A 19,806-nucleotide genomic window follows, 5' to 3' on the forward strand; every position below is an offset into this window, starting at 1 on the left:
TAAACATGGCTCAGGCCTGCCACTTCAGAGCCTGTGTGTGCAGTCTCACTTCCTCTTTGACTTGGCATTCATATCCTCTTGCTAGACACTAAACTCCCCTTTTCTTACATATAAGCCACCTTTAAAGTAGGTGGCCAAGATGGCGGACGGAGCGGACGTCTAATCTGACTCCACGCCAGGCCCGAATATCATCCTGCAAAGATCGTGACAGCCGTACTATCCAGCCGCACGGAATGTGACTCCCGGGGCTTAGTATACCGCCCACGACTCTCGTGTTGCGTGGCCACTGCCGGAAGAAACCCTGACCGACTAACAAAATCGGGGCCGCACTGGGTGGGGCTTTGTGGGCTAGAGGACCAGCACCTTGGGTGCCTGGAGGAGGCCAACCGTGGAGAGAGGGACCGCGGGGGCCTTTGCAGGCGGCAGAGAATACCGGGGCAGCCCCGGTGGCGTGCCCCAGCGCTGTGTGAGCACGTGTCCCGCAGCGCGAGAGGGACGCCTTGCCTGGGCGCTGGATCGCGCCACAACTGCAACCGGTGAGGAGGAGAGTGCAGGCCGTGTGGGTGGCCTGCGGCCGTGTGCTGCGACTGTGGTGCGGCACGCTGCCTGTGGGGAACGTGACGGGGTCTTCCCTGCACTCCCTCCCCCCTCCATGCAGCTTAGATTGCACCTGGCGCTGGGGCTGGATGTGCTGTGGAGGGGGGTGACCCAGTTAACTAGAGGTCCCTGTGGTTGGGACAAAGACACAAGCATTGAGTCGCCACACGGAGTACCTATTGCTGGCTAGTAGGGCAGGGCCTGGATGATCGGCACGTGCCTTGCGCGGCAAGAGTAGCGGACTGTGGCTTGGATTCTCAACATTTATGGTGATGGGGCGCAATAAATCAGACAGACCGCACCTGACGGGGCAGGGTCCACGTGTGCTGGAGGAGCAGAGCGACCCAGTGGCCCCTCCAGATTCATCTGTGATGGCTATATAACCGCTTTGCTGCCAGGCCTTTTCCCCCTCCTGTGCCAGGCCTTTTTTTGGCTATTTGGGGCAGTTCGCACTTAGGCCCTCATAACTTTTTGTCCACATAAGCTAGCCAAGCCAAATTTGCGTCCTTTTTTTCCAACATCCTAGGGATTCTAGAGGTACCCAGACTTTGTGGGTTCCCCTGAAGGAGGCCAAGAAATTAGCCAAAATACAGTGAAAATTTCGTTTTTTTCAAAATAATTGGAAAAAGTGGCTGCAGAAGGCTTGTGTTTTTTTCCCTGAAAATGGCATCAACAAAGTGTTTGCTGTGCTAAAAGCACCAGCTTCCCAGCTTTCAGGAACAGGCAGACTTGAATCGGAAAACCCAATTTTTCAACACAAAGTTGGCATTTTACTGGGACATACCCCATTTTTACGATTTTTTGTGCTTTCAGCCTCCTTCCAGTCAGTGACAGAAATGGGCTTGAAACCAATGCTGGATCCCAGAAACCTAAACATTTCTGAAAAGTAGACAAAATTCTGAATTCAGCAAGGGGTAATTTGTGTAGATCCTACAAGGGTTTCCTACAGAAATTAACAACTGAAAAATAAAAATATTGAAATTGAGGTGAAAAAAACAGCAATTTTTCTCTATGTTTTACTCTGTAACATTTTCCTGCAATGTCAGATTTTTTAAAGCAATATACCGTTATGTCTGCTGGACTCTTATGGTTGCGGGGATATATAGGGCTTGTAGGTTCATCAAGAACCCTAGGTACCCAGAGGCAATAAATGAGCTGCACCCTGCAGCGCGTTTTCATTCTATACCGGGTATACAACAATTAATTTGCTGAAATATAAAGAGTGAAAAATAGCTATCAAGAAAACCTTTGTATTTCCAAAATGGGCACAAGATAAGGTGTTGAGGAGCAGTGGTTATTTGCACATGTCTGAATGTGTCCGGGGTGACCATACTAGCATCTGAATTACAGGGCATTTCTCAAATAGACATCTTTTTTACACACTCTCTTATATTTGGAAGGAAAAAATGTAGAGAAAGACAAGGGGCAATAACACTTGTTTTGCTATTCTATGTTTCCCCAAGTCTCCCGATAAAAATGATACCTCACTTGTGTGGGTAGGCCTGGCGCCCGCAACAGAAAATGCCCCAAAACACAACGTGGACACATCAAATTTTTTGACAGAAAAGAGGTGTTTTTTGCAAAGTGCCCACCTGTAGATTTTGGCCTCTAGCTCAGCCGGCACCTAGGGAAACCTACCAAACCTGTGCATTTTTGAAAACTAGAGACCTAGGGGAATCCAAGATGGTGTGACTTGTGGGGCTCTGACCAGGTTCTGTTACCCAGAATCCTTTGCAAACCTCAAAATTTGTCTAAACAAACACGTTTTCCTCACATTTCGGTGACAGAAAGTTCTGGAATCTGAGAGGAGCCACAAATTTCCTTCCACCCAGCGTTCCCCCAAGTCTCCCGATAAAAATGATACCTCACTTATGTGGGTAGGCATAGCGCCCGTGACAGGAAATGCCCCAAAACACAACGTGGACACATCACATTTTTTTAAAGAAAACAGAGGTGTTTTTTGCAAAGTGCCTACCTGTAGATTTTGGCCTCTAGCTCAGCCGGCACCTTGGGAAACCTACCAAACCTGTGCATTTCTGAAAACTAGAGACCTAGGGGAATCCAAGATGGGGTGACTTGTGGGGCTCTGACCACGTTCAGTTACCCAGAATCCTTTGCAAACCTCAAAATTTGGCTAAAAAACAAGTTTTCCTCACATTTCGGTGACAGAAAGTTCTGGAATCGGAGAGGAGCCACAAATTTCCTTCTACCCAGCGTTCCCTCAAGTCTCCCGATAAAAATGGTACCTCACTTGTGTGGGTAGGCCTAGCGCCCACAAAAGGAAATGGCCCAAAACACAACGTGGACACATCACATTTGTTCACAGAAAACAGTGCCTAACTGTGGATTTTGGCCTCTAGCTCAGCCGGCACCTAGGGAAACCTACCAAACCTGTGCATTTCTGAAAACTAGAGACCTAGGGGAATCCAAGATGGGGTGACTTGTGGGGCTCTGACCAGGTTCTGTTACCCAGAATCCTTTGCAAACCTCAAAATTTGGCTAAAAAAACACTTTTTCCTCTCATTTCGGTGACAGAAAGTTCTGGAATTTGAGAGGAGCCACAAATTTCCTTCCACCCAGCGTTCCCCCAAGTCTCCCGATAAAAATGGTACCTCACTTGTGTGGGTAGGCCTAGCGCCCACGAAAGGAAATGGCCTAAAACACAACACATTTTTTCACAGAAAACAGAGGTGTTTTTTGCAAAGTGCCTTCCTGTGGATTTTGGCCTCTAGATCAGCCGGCCCCAGGGGGGCAGCAATGGCCTAAAGTAAATTTGCCCTCCCAAACCCCTCCCCGGGAGCTACCCTTGCCTACAGGGACGCTCCCCTTGCGTGACATTGGCGCAAAAAAAAATCCCCGGTGCCTAGTGGTTTCTGACCCCTTGGGGGCAGATTGACCTAAAATCGGCCGATCTGCCCCCAAGGGGGGCAGAAATGGTCTAAATACAATTTTCCCCCCAGACGAGCGACCCTTGCCTAATGGGTCGATCCCCATCTCTAAAAAAACAAACAAACCAAAAAAAACACAACAAAAAAAAAAATTGCCCTGGCGCCTACAGGTTTCTGCCCCCCCCGGGGGCAGATCGGCCTAATAATAGGCTGATCTGCCCCCGGGGGGGAGAAGTGGCCTAAAATAAATTTGCCCCCCCACCACACCAACCCCCCCTCCCGGAGCGACCCTTGCCTACATTGTCGCTCCCCTTGTGTGACATTGGTGCAAAAAAAAAATCCCCGGTGCCTAGTGGTTTCTGCCCCCTTGGGGGCAGATTGACCTAAAATCGGCCGATCTGCCCCCAAGGGGGGCAGAAATGGTCTAAATACAATTTGCCCCCCAGGGGAGCGACCCTTGCCTAATGGGTCGATCCCCATCTCTAAAAAAACAAACTAACAAAAACAAAACCACACAAAAAAAAATTGCCCTGGCGCCTAGAGGTTTCTGCCCCCCTCACCCCGGGGCAGAAATGGCCTGAAATAAATTTACCCCCCCCCCCGGAGCGACCCTTGCCTACGGGGTCGCTCCCCTTGCGTGACATTGGTGCAAAAAAAAAATCCCCGTGCCTAGTGGTTTCTGCCCCCTTGGGGGAAAATTGACCTAAAATCAGCCGATCTGCCCCCAAGGGGGGCAGAAATGGTCTAAATACAATTTGCCCCTCAGGGGAGCGACCCTTGCCTAATGGGTCACTCCCCATCTCTAAAAAAACAAACAAACAAAAAACAAAACACAAAAAAAAAATTCCCCTGGCGCCTAGAGGTTTCTGCCCCCCCTGGGGGCAGATCGGCCTAATAACAATAGGCTGATCTGCCCCCGGGGGGGCAGAAATGGGCTAAAATAAATTTGCCCCCCCCACACCCTCAACCCTCCCCGGGAGCGACCCTTGCCTACGGGGTCACTCCCCCTGCGTGACATTGGCGCCAAAAAAAAATCCCCGGTGCCTAGTGGTTTCTGCCCCCTTGGGGGCAGATTGACCTAAAATCAGCCGATCTCCCCCCAAGGGGGGCACAAATGGTCTAAATACAATTTGCCCCTCAGGGGAGCGACCCTTGCCTAATGGGTCGGTCCCCATCTGTAAAACAAAAAAAAACAAAAATCCCCGGTGCCTAGTGGTTTCTGCCCCCCTTGGGGGCAGATCGGCCTAATCAAAATAGGCTGATCTGCCCCCCAGGGGGACAGAAATGGCATAAAATAAATTTGCTCCCCACTTGCCTAAGGGGTCGCTCCCCTTGCGTGAAATTCACGTACAAAAAAAAACTCCCTGGTGTCTAGTGGTTTCTGTCCCCCTTGGGGGCAGATTGGCCTCATAAAAATAGGCCAATCTGCCCCCAAGGGTGCAAAAATGGCCTAAATATAATTTGCCCCCTAGGGGAGCGACCCTTGCCTAAGGGGTCGCTCCCCACCTCCTAAAAAACAGAACCAAAAAAAAGGAAAAAAAAAAAATATCCCTGGTGCCTAGAGCCTTAAATAACTTGCCTTTCCTTTGAAGCCTCTCTCGGCCTCCCCCACGTGATTGGAAGAGAAATGCAAAGCTCGGCTTCCAGCGCGATGGGAGGAGGCCCTGTGACAAATCAGCACGCGATCACGCGCTGATGTCACGGGGGTGGGGGACGCCGGGGGTGGAAGGGGAAGGGCTTCCCCTTCCATCCCTGCCTCGGGGGGGGGGTGGGTGGGGTGCACATGGGGGGAGCGCTAGCGCTCCCCCAGTTCCCGGGTGTAGGACGAGGTGACCTCGTCCAAGGCACCCTATGGGATAAGGGGCGCACACACAGAAATTTGATGACATCCTTAACGCAGTACAGAGTATAAAATCTACTTTGGAACCTAAAATAGATGCCCTGCATATCGATGTGGGCCAATTGCGTGAGGAGCATAAGAAACTGAAGGAACGAGTCACCACCACTGAAGGCACAATATCGGAGTTGTGCCCCTCTCTGGCGAACGCCAACAAACATATCAAGGACTTACAGAATGAGATTCTGCATTTGCGCCAACGGCTCGAGGACCAGGAGGGTAGATCCCGACGCAACAATATCCGTGTGGTGGGTCTGCCGGAACAGGAGGGAGGCCCTAGCTTGGATCTTTACATGGAGCAGTGGCTGTCCCAATCAGTCCTACAAGGGAAACATTCGTCTTTTTTCTCAGTGGAGAGAGCAAATAGGGTACCTGGTGGACCCCCTCCACCTGGGCCCACCCAGTGGTGGTTAGACTCTTTAACTATAGGGACAGAGACTACATATTGCAGAGAGCTCGCGCTGGTGGACCCTGGAGAATAAACAACTCACAGGTACACATTATCCTGACTATACTCTTGAAGTGCAACACAAAAGCTCCTCTTTTCTTGCGGTAAAGCGCACGCTAAGAGAACATAGTATTAGATATGCACTGCAATTCCCATAGAATCTCCGAATCATAACAGACAGTAACGCTATATTCTGTGCCACACCAGAGGAGGCCTGGACATGGTTAGAAAGCAGCGGCATGGCTCCACTGTCATCTTCATTACCCCCTTGACCATGGAGGCACAGGTCAAGGGGGACCCTCCTGGGGGAGTCTGGTGTACTCGCACGGCCCCTACCGTGGAGCAAGCTACCATGGAACGGGAGCGGGTGCTCACAGAGGTGGAACTGAGAGTGGGCTCCCCTGCGTCGTCATCGATGGAAAGTGTGGAGCAACAGGATAAGACTCCCCTGGGTCTGGATGAGGAACAGCTCAGGGCGGCCTTGGGCGGGGGCCCAAAGGTGACGCCGCAGACTGCAGAAGACGTGCTCTATAACGTGCGGCGCCTGGGTGGCGTGGTTCTCACTGCTTTGAACCCGCATAGTATAATTGGAAGGCTTGACAATGCCAGCTTCACTATGGGCTGGGATGGGCTAATTTGTTGTTCTTACTTATCAATAGTACTACAGGTTACTGTAATTTGTCTGTACTGAATGTGTTTCTCCCCCTCCACCCCCCCGTTTTACACCTTGGTGTATTCATAAATGAACAATAATGTTTTCTTTGGGTAGCAGCATTTCAGTGCCATTGGCTGATCCTCAGTTTTTGACTCAGCCGGGGAAGAGTTGTTTAATGTTACATTTATATATTTTTTATGGGTTTGTTTGTTGGATTTCTGGCTGGGATTGCATGAGTGTGCGGCATGGATTCTGGGCTGGGTGGGGGGGACTGTGGGAGGGGCGACATATGATGGGGTGGTGTTTGATATCCAGTATTGCTTGTTTACATGGTCGTACCTCCTGGACTCGTCCCACGATATTAACTCCTGATTAAATGGCACAATACTCTTTTATAACATGGAATTTTAGGGGACTGGCGGGCTTTGGCAAGAGACACAGGGTTTACCAATTCCTGCGTCGCCACAAGGTACAGGAAGCGTTGCTTCAGGAGACACATCTCATGGCACCGGAATTGGGACAGGTGTGCAGGCGATGGCGAGGGACACTGATTGGGACCACATATTCCAGATATGCTAGGGGTGTTCTGATATGGGTGGCCCCTGGGGTACCGTTGTTGATACAAAAAACTCAGATAGACCCAGACAGGCGTTATGTCATCTTAGAGGGGACACTGGATGGATCACCAGTCTCAATGGTTTCACTATACGCCCCCAACGCTAACCAGGCCTTATTTTTACAGACTCTGTCCATATCCCTTCTCCTTAACCCGGCGGAACCATGTTACTGGGGAGGCGATTTTCCATTGAATTAGACAGGTCTCACCCTCCGGTTCGGGGAGCCCAGTCAGTTGCGCTTGTGGGCCACACATAATCAAATGCACGACGTGTGGCATAATCTGCACCCTACCAACGGGGTCTACTTGTTCTACCCAAGCCTACACACCCTACACACTACGATTGATTTAGTCTATTGTAATCTGGAAGCGTTGCTGAAGGTCTCCAGTGCGGAGTACCTTGGGCGCGCCTTATCCGACCATTCACCCCAGCAGGTAGGGATACAATGGAGCCGCAGTCCTCCTAGTATTCCAACTTGGAGACTGCCTGTTATGGCATTACAAGACACCACTTACAGGGAGAGCTTGAGAGAGCATATTGAATCTTACTACGAATTTAACGATAACACTGCGTCAGACACAGGGATCGAGTGGGACGCCTTTAAGGTAGTACTGAGAGGCCATGCAATTAAAACAAATTACGGGACGGCGCGGCTATTGTGTTGGGAGCTCCGGGACTTAGAATTAGAGCTGAAACACTACAAGCAACTTCTACCTACGGCTTCGAGGGTAGTTGCGTCCCTGGCGTGAGTGCGGATTGCCCATAGACAGGCATTGGATAGATTTGCCCAGCTAAATTAGACTACCAAGCCCACAAATACACAGAGGGAGACAAAGCGGGCAAACTGTTGGCATGGCTGCTTCGGTCGGAGCGTGCCCAGACACCAATTACAGCACTACGGGGCGTGAAATGTCAATTACTGAACACACAGGTGGACATCAATGCAGCATTTTATGAATATTATTCAACTCTGTACGCAGTTTCGGAGATTTGGGGGGAGGGCGCAGTGGCGGAAGAGTTTCTGTGCCCCCTTCATATGCTGAGAGTGTCCCTGCAGATAGAGAGGCACTAGAGGCTCCTTTACAGCTTTCGAAAATAGAGGAGGTCAACAAGGGCATGGCCTGGGGGAAGACACCCGGCAGGGATGGTTGGCCGATTGAATTTTATGCCACATATCAGGTAACGCTGGCTCCTAAACTGTTGAAAATGTATAATGCAGCTTACGATGGGGGGATCCTCCCGGCCTCTTTGAGGGAGGCGACGCTGGTGGTACTCCCCATGCTGGGCAGGGATCCCTTACTACTGGGATCCTATCGTCCGCTATCAGTGCTTAATTCTGATTACAGGATCTTAAGTCGTATACTAGCAGAGAGACTTATGCCCATAATCTCTGGCCTAGTGCACTCTGACCAGAATGGATTCATCCTGGGCAGAAGCACCTTCCTCAACCTCCGTTGATTGTTTTCCATTATAGACTGGGCGAGTGTGAAGGGGGGGATAATGTAGTGACCTCATTGGACATAGAAAAAGCATTCAACACTCTGGGTGGGCCTACTTACTGAAGGTCCTGCAAACAATGGGCTTTGGACCTAGATTTGTGAATTGGATAACTCTGCTATATCAGGCACCGTTAGCCCGGGTGAAGACAGGTGCTAGAATCTCAGAGCCTTTTGTCATCGGACGTGGAACACGTCAGGGCTGCCCACTGTCCCCACTTCTATTCACGCTAGCAATGGAACCCTTGGCGCGGGCTCTGAGAATGAGGGCTCCTGAGTGGGGTCTGTGCGTGGAGGGGTTATGGCATGTCATCTCGCTCGACGCGGATGATGCTCTGGTGTACCTTCGCGAGCCTGCCATGGTGGTGCCTCAGCTGATGGCGTTACTGCAAAAATTTGGCAGGGCATCCGGTCTTAAAGTGAACTGGTCAAAATCCTGCTTGTTCCCTCTTACATCCCTGACTATGGCTCAACGCGTACAATTGCCCAACACTTCTTTGTTGTGGAAATGTGACACCATCAAATACCTCGGGGTTAGGATACACCACAAGGGAAAGGATTTACTAGATGCAAATATAGGCAAAGTACTGGCAGGAGTGAGATCGTTGTTACAATTTTGGACCTCCCTCCCGCTCTCCCCAATGAGTAGACTAGCCATCGCTAAGAGGCTGATCCTTCCGCAACTGTTGTACCACTTCTTGGCTCTCCCCGTTGAAGTGGTTCGTGGAGATGCGTTTGCTTCTTACTGTATTGATATGGGGCAGAAGTAGAAGCTGGGTAGCGTTGTCCAAGCTCTATGCACCTACATCGGAGGGTGGATTGGGGGCCCTGAATTTCGAGCACTATTATATTGCGGCCCAACCCCAGTGGCCCATGCACTGGTTGGCAGGGCACAACTTGCACGAATAATCCTCCACACACCAAACAGCAACCTCAGGTAGCCTCTTAGGTTGGTTAATGTCATCAAACCCTACTGGTTCTATCAGTGATAGTAATTTATTAATGAGAATTGCTAGGAAATGCTGGCTTGGTTTCACACGTACAACAGGAAAATAATTTCCATATGCACCACAACTATCGCTGTGGGCTGTGCCGGGATGTGCTAGTTCTCTGCATAATCCATCTATGAGAGCTTGGGAAGCAGCGTGTATAGCGGAGTGGGGAGACCTATTCGAAGATCACATGCTGGTCCCGTTTGATAACTTAGTGAATGATTTCAATGTGTCGCCAGGCACTTTCATGGCATATGCGGCGGTGACGAGACAAGCGGCAGTCTACTGGAATACTATGCCTAGGGAACCTGATACATCGATATTGCTTCAGACGCTGCTGACACATGGGGGCGAGAGGAAGGCGATTACAAACATTTATAAAGCTCTACATATGGAGGCGAGATGTCCCTTGACTTTGCTCCGAACGTATTGGGAGGACGCGCTCCGTGTGGAACTTACAGTTGCACAATGGGAGCAGGCCCTCATGGTCCCGAAAATTACGTGCCCTGAATGCTCTTTCTTTTGCTACTGCGCCCCAAATGCACACCCAGCTAATTGTAGTTTAGTTATGCCTTAGGTTATTTTATTCTTTAGTTATAATATGGAATAAGTATATTAACCAGTGTTTTCTAAGATATATACCAGTGAAGGAATCCAATCGGTATACACCAGTCAATCTGTTATGTATGACTTTATTACAATGGATATCAAGTGAAACGCAATATATGACAACTTCCATGTATAAGCATTGATGTGTTGTGGCTGAACAATCGATTTAATGTGCAGTCTTACACATGGTTGTGACTTCTTAAGTTCAAAATAAAGAAATATGGAAAAAAATAAGCCACCTTTAAAGTAGGCCCTAGGCAGCCCATAGGGCAGGGAGCCATGTAAGTAAAAGGGAAGTTTTCATGTCCTGGTAATGACAAACTCCCAAATTCATTTTTATTACAGTGAGGCCTGCCCCTTTCATGGGCCAGCATTGGAAATTCCATGCAATACCTTTAGGCTAGAATTCCTGATCTGAGAGGAGTAGCTGCATCATGTTTAGTACCATTAAAATGGTAGTAATAAATCCTCTTTACTGATAAACTCTGATTTGTTATTACTACTTTAGAAATGCCACTTTTTAGAAAGTGGGCATTTCTCTGCACTCACTGCCCTGTGCACCTACATATCCAAACCATTTCTGGCTTGAGCTAGGTGATAGCTACACTTGTGCATTCCCTCCAGACACCCACAGCACAGAATACTCAGGTGCATCTGCATCTATTTGCATATTGATGGGTGTTCCTGGGGAGGAGGTTGGGAAGGGCTCACACTTACACCTCAAAGGGTAGTGGTCAGAGTCCACACAAAGAGGCTGTTTACCTTCCACTGATAGTCTGGAGCTGAGGCTGATGTGAAAGGGGGGCCTGTGCACTTCACAAGAGCTGTTTGTAATCATCCCCCACATCAAAGGCACTTTTTAGTATAAGTACTGGGTTCATGACCCACTCAAATCAGTACGATTCTGGTCTGAAGGAAACGCTACTGGAGTAAAGACTGCTGTGTGCCTGGATTGCATCTCTGCGAGAATTGACTGCTCCCAGGAACTGCAATCCTTACTTGCTGTGCCGTCCTACTGCCTGTTGATCTCTGCCCAGTAGCCCAAGACTCATTCAGCAAACCCAGAGTGACTCCAAGCGGCTTTTGCTTTCGTTTGCAGCTCACTTGCATTTTCGATCCCCCAGAGCGGTCCTGCTAACCTTTGCTGCTCACTACTTTAGTCACCCTGTACAGCTTTGCCAAACTTTGCTGTTTGCATATTTGATCACCCAGAGCCGCCCTTTTAAACCTTTGCTGCTCACCACTTTAGTCACCCTGAGCAGATTTGCCAACCTTTGCATCTTCAATCACTGGGAGCAGCCCTATTAAATTTTTCCGCTCGCTACTTCAGTCACCCCGAGTGGCTTTGCTAAACTTTGCAGCTTGCATCTTTGATCACCAGGAGCAGCCCTGCAAAAATTTGCTGGTTGCTGAATCAATCACCCCGAGTGGCTTTGCCAAACATTGCTGCTTGCATCTTCAAACACCCGGAGTGGCATAGCTAAACTTTGCCGCTCACTGCTTCAGTCACCACACGCAGCTTTGCCAAATCTTGCCACTTGCATTTTCATTCACCAGGAGTGGCCCTGGTAACCTTCGCAGCCTGCTTTCTTCAAGCCCCTAGAGCGGCCTTGCTAAACCACGCTGCCTCACAGTTCCCGCGCCGTCCCCACCTGCCTCTGGTGAACGCGCCTGGGAATCACTCAACCGCTCCCCAAGAGGAATCAATGTGCACTTGTGCTGAGAAGTCCCTGGCACCGCCTCTTCTATCTCATCATCGATTATCAACCTTGTTTTATTTGATCCTGCAAAGCAAATATTTAACCAATTACTAATTGGATCTGTATCATTCTGATCTTGAGTTAACCATATGAACAAGCTTTATTTTTTTACATCTGTGTGTAGTCTTTTTGTGGTGTACCTCCTGTGAATATTGTGTGTTGCACAAATACTTCACACATTGTCTTCTAAATTAGGCGTTCCTGCTCTGTGCCAAGCTACCAGAGGGTGAGCACTGGATAATTTATGTTGTGTAATTGACTTGCCCTAACTAGGATTGTAGGCCCAACAAGGATGATCCTATAATTAATCTATCACTAATGGGAAATTCAAACTTGGCCAGAGACTTACTGACTTGTGTCCAGATCACAAAGCCCATTGGCAGATAATATGTATGCATTTTATGCTACCATAAGCAAGTGATCTTATTACAATTAAGGCTCACAGAAGACTGTCAATTGCCCAATGACATAAAGGGGGTCATTCTGACCGTGGCGGTCATTGACCGCCAGGGTGAACTACCGCGGGAGCACTGCCAACAGGCTGGCGGTGCTCCCAAGGGCATTCTGACTGCGGCGGTATGGCCGCGGTCAGAAACGGAAAACCGGCGGTCTCCCGCCGGTTTTCCGCTGCCCTGAGGAATCCTCCATGGCGGCGCAGCTTGCTGCGCCGCCATGGGGATTCCGACCCCCTCACCGCCATCCTGTTCCTGGCGGTTTTGACCGCCAGGAACAGGATGGCGGTGAGGGGTGTCGTGGGGCCCCCGTAAGAGGGCCCCTAAAAGATTTTCAGTGTCTGCCATGCAGACACTGAAAATCGCGACGGGTGCTACTGCACCCGTCGCACCCTTCCCACTCCGCCGCCTCCATTCGGAGCCGGCTTCCTCGTGGGAAGGGGTTTCCCGCTGGGCTGGCGGGCGGCCTTCTGGAGGTCGCCCGCCAGCCCAGCGGGAAACACAGAATAACCGCGGCGGTCTTCTGACCGCGTAGTGGTATTCTGTTGGGGGAACTTTGGCGGGCGGCCTCCGCCGCCCGCCAAAGTTAGAATCACCCCCTTAATGTGTTCACTATTAAACCAATGATTAAATCCTGCATGAGGAGTGAAGAAAAGACACTGCTATCTCTCTTCTTTTCTTTCTTTATTTGGTGAACACTAGGAAATCCAGATACATGCATCCAACCCTTGCAAGTCTAGAAAGCAACTGAACTATGCCAACATTCCCTTCATGACGTTCCCATTCCATACCTGTTGCTAAGGAATCCTTATACATTCTAATCACTAACTTCAAAATACAACAAGGAGTAGGAGCTCCAGCCTAGTATTGCTGTCCCAAGACCTAACCACAAAACCATACGCCCAGGACTGAAAAGTCAATGACTGACAATCACCTGACCTTCTTGTGGAAGCTGATGCTATCTCCTTTTGGCTTCTACACTTTACAGCGTCAACTGTGGCATAATAAGGTTGAGGCAAGCACACACTCAAAGAGACAAGGATGCATAGAAATCAATCATCTCTGTGGTGCTGTCATTTACCAGCTGACACAGAAGTTTGATCCACCCCGTCCCAATCCGGATGATGTCATCCCTGCCATCTGCACATCCAAGTTAGGGGTCTGTGCATCAAAGGAGACGTGTTATGGTTGGCTACCCTTACCTCACACAGGCTGAGGCCTGACATTAATGGCCAGTAGGCCTCGTCCCTTTTGATAGCACCTAGATGTGCCCTTGATGTATGATAATGGAAGTAGTAACAGGTGTGGGCTTGCACAACCTCATGATGAAGTAATTCGTTTTTTTAAAGCTGACCAGAGGTATTTCAGAGAAGTAATGGGGCAGAACTTGGGAAGGAGTAATTTGACATTGTAGTTTTCGTTCTGCCTGTTAAAAGCATGATGATACTGACCATTATAACTGCCATTTTGCCTCTATCTGAAAGCTTTCAGGTTTGAAGATAAGGAAAGTGGAGCACAGACTTTGCACCCTGGATTCGTGTGGCCCGGATAAACCTCTTATTCTTCTGAGAGCTCAACGCTATCAATGAGAGGACAAACAACAGTTGGTATTCGATCCCATCTTTAAACTGTCCATCTGCGGTCAAGCCCATTGACAAGGCTATAGAGTGACATGGTGCTCTCAAAACAAATCCCTAAATAACCAAAAAGCAAGTAAAATAGATTCATAGGTTTTGCCCATACTGCCTTTGCGGTTTCAGCAGCATCCCAGCGGAGACTTTCCGGGTGTGTATAGAATGCACCATCAGAATGGCAGCAACTTCAGAGAAAATCACTGTACTTTGTCCAGGTAAAATCCACTTTCACATCTTGTACAGTGTGTTCTCAGGCCCATTTGTTCAGGTACCTCTCCAGGCAGCTCCTAGTAGCAAGCATTGCTCTGTATTGGCTTTTAGGGACATTTGTACAAGCCCCTTGCACCCCTTAGTGCCACTGCAGCTTCAATTTTTACTCTACGGTGGAGCTAAACAGGCCCTCACTCTGTGCCATATTTATAAAGTGGTGAAATGCTATAATTGCACCACTTTGTAAACCATTGTGCTACTTTATACCTACGCCAGGTATAATGTATGCAAGGGGGCGTTCCCCCGCAGGGAGGCCCCAAAAAAATGGCACAGTGAAATTTACAAGATTTCATTGCCTCATTCTAGCATCATTTTTTAATGCCTGCCCTGGGCAGGTGTTAAAGTGACACTAGGCTATTCCCTGTGGGCCTTCCTGAGCTTTGCTGGACTAACGTCAACATTTCTGGCGCCAGTCCAGCAAAGCATCACAGTAGCATCAAAAATGTTGACACTATTATGGTAACGTGCCCTATGGTGCACTGTGTTGTAAATACAGGGCTACCATGGTGTCGTTAGGGGGGCCCAGGGTGATGCAAGGAAACTGGCTAATCGGGGACAATGCGCTAATTCCATGTAAATATATGCCCCTTTTATGGCTTGGAAAATTCAAGTCTGGCTTTTCGGCTTCTTCAGTTTGGTATGCTTGTTATTATAGTTTATTGGTCACCCGAATTAAGCTTTTAAAAGCAATTTAGGTTCCGACATACAAACAAAGTAAGACAACACAATAGGTGCACAGGGCTATCACCTATCAGAGCATATGTATGTCACATAAAAAAACAAAAAATTCCATACCTTGAATGATGATGTGCTTCAGGTACTCGCCTGACCACATATTTCAAGGCCACTGTCTAGACAAGCCCACACGATTAGGTGCTTTTGGAAGGAAAATTTAAACTATATTTTTAAAATCTAACCTTTCATGGTAGGGTATTTATTTAGTAACATTTTCTCCTTCAAAACCACCCTGTAGGGCGTCTGTTGCCCATTTTTTTGAGCTATGACTGAAGTTGTAATAGTACATTTTTAGTGATTCAGAAAACATGCACACTTAAGGAAAAGCTTGCACACATATTTCCTCGTCTTTGTGTTCTTTCGTTTTTTTATTAAATGTTTATTTATTCATAACATAGCACCATACATCAACACCATATGTCTATTCACCCCACACATCCCACAACCACCCGCAGGCCTCCCGCATCTGAGAATGAAATAAAACGAGCTATCATACAGACACATACTTTTATCCCTAATAGTATTCCTGGCTATCACCCTGCACGTCCAGACACCAAACAAGTGGAACCCAACCAAATGCTCGTCCCTCAATCCCCGAGCTCTCAACAGAGTGTATGTGTGTGTCTGTTACTGAGCCATCATGCGTGCCCAAGAGAGACTTTGTAAAATTTCTGCAGGCATCCTTGCCCCCTGTATACCGCTCTTTCTGCCAATTTACAGTGGTCCATGCCTGTCTCCGAGTCGCGGTGGAGTGGGGAGTCCATTACCCCACTTCTGAGCAATGTCCCTTTTTGCCACCATGCATCCCAGGTTTGCTAGAATCTTCTGGTACCTTGTTATATCTGTTGGACCCCATAAACCCAGTTATCGCTAGACTGAGCTCTAACACCAAGCTTAGCTTCCTTTAGTGAGCCCTGAATCCCTTCCCATAAGCCTCACAGATGGGGACAGCGCCATAGTGTATGCAGCAGTGTGCCCTCCATCCCACAGCCACTGAGACAACCCGCAGCCTCAAATCTACCAATTCTGTGCAGTAAGGGCCGTGTGTCACATGTTCAGTGGAGAATTTTAAGTTGAATCAGGTGGTAACTGGCATTTATCGTGACCGCTCCGGGGAATCCCAGTGCCATCTGCCAGTGTTCTTCTTCTAACTCCCCCACGTCCTGCACCATCTATCCTGCAGTTTTAGAAGGGGGCTTGTATGTTCCTCAATATAATGCTATATGTCAATGAGATTAGCTTACTGTCCACCTGCCCGTCCAACAGTCTCCCTTCCAATGGGGAGGTTTCCTGGGTCTTCTCCTCCTGGGAGGCACACTCCCTAATAGCATGTCTCAACTAGCCATAATTGAGCCATTGCGATTCTGTCATCTAGTATTCCTTTCTCAAGAAGTCAAATGGCACTACCCCATTGGCATCCTAAATGTCTGCCAATGTGGGGATGCCTATGCTATCCCAGCCTTGGAAGCCCTCAGTGCCACCACTAATCTCAATCTCGATCCTTCCCACAATGGTGTTTTCGGAGTCAGTCTAGTATCCCACCCCATCTCCCAGTTCAGTTTCTTCCAGACATCCACTACAAACCTAGTGGCCGGGCCTGCCCCATGATCGTCTGCCCCGATACAACACATGCAGATAGCTCGGCTCTCCCATACCTAATGTGTCTTGATGTAAGGCAGGGTCCTTCTAGTCTGCATAGGCCCAGTCGTTTACCATGCCAACCTGTGCATGCATCATAGTATTCTTGGATACATGTTAGAGCAATGCCTCCCTCGTATTTGGATCTATGAAGGACCTTCAAGGCCGGACGGGGTTGACCCCCTGCCCACAGAAGTGTTCGCGTGAGTGTGCCTACCTTGGTGAACAGAGCACCCGGTTTCTTATATGGGCTGTTCTGAAGGATATTCAACAGTAGGGGAAGTGTCACCATTTTAAACATTTCTGCCTTTCCCAGTAATGTATGTCAGTGTCTGACATCCCATTCTAGCCCCTTTAGCATGGGTCCCAGGTTTGCATTGTAGTGCGAGTCAGAATCCTGAGTTATCCAGATGCCAAGGTATTTAAACCGCTTTGTTGCCACTCTGAGTGGAATGGGTAACACACCTTCTGTTTCCCAGTCACTTACCAGGAACAACAGGGATTTCTCCCAATTTATGGCAAATCCGCGCCCATGCTGCCAGTACTTTTATCACCAGAGCAAACACCATCTACGAAAGTGAATATCCCTGCCTTGTGCCTCTCTGCACTCAAAACTCCTGGGAGGCTTGGACATTTACCTTCAAGCTGGCTTTCAGCCTGTCACAGAGCAGTCTGATCCACTTAATGTATTCTGACCCAAAGCCAATCTTGTCCGGGACCCCAAATAGGTATGGCCACTCCACCGAGTCAGAGGCCTTGTTAGCATCAAGCAAGGCAATAATTCGATCCTCGCTCAAGGCCTCTGCCACAGCCAAGTCATTATGCAACCTTCTCAGGTTCAGTCTGGTGATACCACCCAGGATAAACCGAGCTTGGTCTAGGTGCATTAACTGAGTTACCAACGCCCGTAGCCGCATGGCTAGGACCTTTGCCAGGATTTTTATATCAGCATTGAGCTAAGAAATCGGGTGATAAGACTCTCACAGATCTCTGGGTTTACCTGGCTTTGGGATCAGAACGACTGTCGCCATCCGCATATCTTCCAGCAGTTCCCCTGCAGTAAATGCTGCCATGTCGGCAGCCTGGAGAGGCTCCACTGTTCTCTTGGTGAGTTTACAGAACAGCTCAACCAGTAAACCATTTGGGGCCACAGCCTTTTCCGCCTGCATCTGTCCCATGGCTAGAGACACCTCCTTAGACGATACGTCTGCCTTGAGGTCTCTCGCCTGTTGTGGTCCAAGACAGTCCCCGTCAAAAGTCAGCACCTCCTCCTCATCAACCCCCAACTGTGTGCTGTTGAATGATTCCATGTAGTCTGTGAAGACCTCTGCTATGTGCTGGCTATCTCTTACCATTTCCTCTGATGTTGCCAGGAGTTTCATCACTTACATTCCTTCCCTTTCCTTGCCACCGATCCACGCCAATAATTTGCCAGCTGTATTATTGGCTTCGTATAAGCATTTCTAATTTTGCTAGGAAGTTGTTTTCACCTCATGTCTAGCAACAGTCAGATACTCTGTCCTCTTAAAGTCCTTGTCAGTTTTAAACTGTGGTATAGGGGAAGCCGCATAGTGCCTCTCTAACTGTATCAGTTCTCTTTCCAGAGTGATCATCTTACTGAGACTTTCCCTCCTATTGCCTATCTCTACAGTAATAATCACTCCCTGGATCACGGCTTTATACACTTCCCACAACATTAGACTCAGCACCATTCCCTTATTCTTCTCAAAATAGAGCTTGGTGGCCGTATCTAGTCAAGGCACCTCTTGCCTATTTGAGAGATGCCAAGTCATCACTCGCAAAGGTGAGTGATCACTAATCCCCCTGGCCAGACACTCCACCTCTATGAACCTATTCAATGACCGGCCGGGAGTAAAAAAAAATAATCGAGTCTAGAGTGCATGCCGTGTGCATTTGAATGGTAGAAGTAACCCCTCTCGCACCTGTGCAGAGCTCTCTAAACATCACACACTCCCATTGCCTGTGTAAATCCTTCCAATCTCTCTTGGGTCTCTCTCCCTCTCTCTGTCCTCTTGCTCATTCTATTGAGCCATGTATCCTGTGCGAGATTGAGGTCACCCCCCTATAACCATGAACGCCAGGGAAGGGGACTTCCAGTAAGACATTCCTCACCTTCTGGAATATTTCAGATCGAAAGCCCAGCAGTGCTTAGATTATAATGAGTAGCATAACCTCGACCTTGCGCTCCCCCAGTAGTACCACATAGCACTCACTGGCATCCGTCCAGGTGCGGGACACATAAAAAGACAAGGACATTTTAAGAAGGATCATCACACCACTTGAGCCTGAAGTGTACTGTGCATAATGGACCAATTTGTACTTATCCTTCCCCGTGCAACAAGGTTGCCTAACCATGAGGTGTGTTTCATACAGGAACACTATGCCTGTGTTGTGTCTGCCTAGGGCCTTAGCACCATACTCTTCTTCACCTTTTTGATTAACCCATGGACGATCCAGGTTAACAACATAAATGACTGTGTCCGTGTTATGGTGGATGTTTATCTTCCTCACTTTCCGTATATATCCCATCTCAAAATGTGCATAGCCCATGATTCCCTTTGTGTCTTGGTGACCCAATGCACTAACAATTACCCCTAGCACTACCCCCCCACCCTACCTTACTGTGCTGTGGTTCTGAAACTAACCACCCCCCAATTCATGGCACGTCTGATCCACAATTATAACAATGGTCCTTGCGCTTGTCTCTGAGGCGCAACCTGAGGCCTATCTTGCACGGTAGTCTGTAGGCCATGTCTCCTGCCTCACAGTCTCTGCAGTCAGAGAAACTCCGTCACCCCCCCCCACGACCAACGAGACCCTGGATCATGTTATTCTCCTACTGCCTCCTGAAATCTGTCGGAACTGCAAACAAGAAGCCGATCATACCCCCTATCTCAAATGCTCCGTCATCATGAGAGTGACCGCAGGCAGACGCTCCTCCTCAGTTACCAGTTCTGTCTTTGTCTGAGCCCCTGTCCTCCTCCTTCGAGACAAACTTCATTGTCCCCCCCCCCCACCATGACCAGTGAAGATCCAGGCTCATGTTATTCTCCTCCTGCTTCCTGAAGTCTGTCCGTCCTACATGCAAAAGGCCGAT

The sequence above is a fragment of the Pleurodeles waltl genome, chromosome 7 (assembly GCF_031143425.1).
Source record: "Pleurodeles waltl isolate 20211129_DDA chromosome 7, aPleWal1.hap1.20221129, whole genome shotgun sequence".
In the NCBI taxonomy this organism is placed as follows: domain Eukaryota; kingdom Metazoa; phylum Chordata; class Amphibia; order Caudata; family Salamandridae; genus Pleurodeles; species Pleurodeles waltl.